Raw genomic sequence first — 2,500 nt, forward strand, 5'->3', positions numbered from 1 at the left:
CCTAGCTACGGGAAGAGCAATGATGTTGACCCCAGCAACATACCATCTCTGTCTCTGTCAGAGAGACTTGGGGCTTTTTGGTAGGCTGTGTGTGTGTGTGTGTGTGTGTGTGTGTGTGTGTGTGTGTGTGTGTGTGTGTGTGTGTGTGTGTGTGTGTGTGTGTGTGTGTGTGTGTGTGTGTGTGTGTGTGTGTGTGGGCGTGCATGTATGTGTGTGTGTGTGTGTGTGTGTGTGTGTGTGTGTGTGTGTGTGTGTGTGTGTGTGTGTGTGTATGTGTGGGTGTGTGTGGGCCGGGGTCCGAGAAGTGAGGAAGGATGAACTGTGTGGGAGAGCCATCTATTCACTGCTGACAAGGTCACAGCTACGAAGGGAAAGAGTCCCCCGCCATATGTAGAGAGAGAGAGAGAGAGAGAGAGAGATGGACAGATGGAGGGGGAGAGCACATAAACTTTTTCTTTCTTTCCTTTTTTTCTGTTTCAGTTTGATAACTTACTAAACAACTAAGTGTAAGTTATTTATTCATTTATTCCCCCCAAAGAAGTAAAATCTGAATCATTTGGAGAGTGAATGTTAAATGTCTGATTTCTGATGTAATGCAAACGAGTCTTTGAATCCGTACAGCACTCCAATCTACAGTGAGTACAGCAATATCAACATGACAACATCACTCATCTGAAAGACTAAAGGGGACTCTGATCGCTTCAATTGATATGTTTGTAGCAGTGTGTGTGTGTGTGTGTGTGTGTGTGTGTGTGTGTGTCTGTGTGTCTGTGTGTGTGCAGACATGGGAGAGCAGCAGGTAGCGGGTACTAGGTAGTAAACCAGATGATGACGATGCTGTTGGCGGCACAGGCATGAAGGAGAGATAGAGACAGAGAGAGTGTGTGTGTGTGTGTGTGAGAGAGAGAGAGAGAGAGAGAGAGAGAGAGAGAGAGAGAGAGAGAGAGAGAGAGAGAGAGAGGTGTGGTGGTGCTGAATCAACAGTGACCAGTGTACTTTGTCTTCATTATGATCCCAGTGGGGAGTCGCAAAGATGTGCGCACACATGCACGCACTCTCACACACACACACACACACTCGCACGCACGCACGCACGCACCGACGCACACACACACACACACACACAAACACTCAAACAAAAACACACACACAAACACCTGTGCCAGGGGAAGCACTAAACCACTCCACTCAGCACATCAGAAGAGCCATGAGGACATACATTGTGCACACACACAAGCACGAACACACACACACACACACACACACACACACACACACACACACACCAACTCCAGACTGCATACCTCTGTTTAGTCAGAGAAAGAAAACTACAGTGAAAGAAAGGAAGACAGAAGTCTGTGTCTCTCTGTCAGTCTGTCTCTCTGCACATCCATTCTGTGTGTCTCCCAGTCTGTCTCACTGCACATCCATTCTGTGTGTGTCTCTCAGTCTGTCTCACTGCACATCCAGTGTGTGTGTGTGTCTCTCAGTCTGTCTCACTGACTACGTTTACATGCACACCATATTCCGCTTTTTGCCCATATTCGGAAAATGACAATATTCCGAGTCACTAATTGAATAATCCACTAATATTCCCGTTTACATGCAGCCATAGCTCGCCCTCCCCGACACGTGAGGGAGGGGGGGGAGAGAGAGAGATGCAGGTAGGCGGAGCCGCGGAGTTTTTCTGTTGAGAATAAACAGAGCAGCACTATTCTTACCAGCATCACTTGGTCCATTTCAGGAGCTTGCTGCTGAAAAGTTTGGTGTTGCGCATCCAAGTCTTTCATAAAAAGTAGGCTAGTAGCCTACGTTATTACCTCGCAGGCTCGCAAGCATTGTGGACTTCCGTGGGCACTGGGCACTATGACTACTCTCTCTCTCTCTTTAAATCAATGTTTCTCATCTCCTCCCGATCAGAAATGTCGGCTTTTCTTTTCGCATGCCAGAGATGATGGATTATATGATTATATTGTCTGTTCTAGCACACATCAGTTGACCACAAACAGGCAACATGCGTCGCAAACTGCGGTAAAAACCCTGATTGAGACGCATATTCCGAATGCGCTGTATACATGATCAAAGAATCCTCCGAAAACCCGAATAACACTGGAATAACCCAGATGTCTTAATCGGAAAATGCTAAATTCGGAAAAAGGGCAAATACGGAAAATGCAACTGGAATATGCTGTTTACATGACCCTTATCAAATTCAGAATATTGTCATTTTCCGAATAATAGTGGAATATTGTGTGCATGTAAACGTAGTCACTGCACATCCAGTGTGTGTGTGTGTGTGTGTGTGTGTGTGTGTGTGTGTGTGTGTGTCTCTCAGTCTGTCTCACTGCACATCCTGTGTGTGTGTGTGTGTGTGTGTGTGTGTGTGTGTGTGTGTGTGTGTGTGTGTGTGTGTGTGTGTGTGTGTGTGTCTCAGTCTGTCTCTCTGCACATCCAGTCTGTATGTCTCTCCCTCAGTCTGTCTCTCTCTTTTTATCATTTT

General features: G+C 46.5%; 1 protein-coding gene across 1 annotated transcript in view; it reads right to left on the reverse strand.

The window, feature by feature from the left end:
- spata17 (spermatogenesis associated 17) overlaps positions 1–2,500 on the reverse strand; it is a gene marked incomplete at its 5' end in the record, with an annotated part of 68,759 nt that overhangs the window by 42,852 nt on the left and 23,407 nt on the right. The window lies entirely within an intron of this gene.

This window comes from Poromitra crassiceps (assembly GCF_964638095.1).
Source record: "Poromitra crassiceps genome assembly, chromosome: 14".
NCBI classification, from domain to species: Eukaryota; Metazoa; Chordata; class Actinopteri; order Beryciformes; family Melamphaidae; genus Poromitra; species Poromitra crassiceps.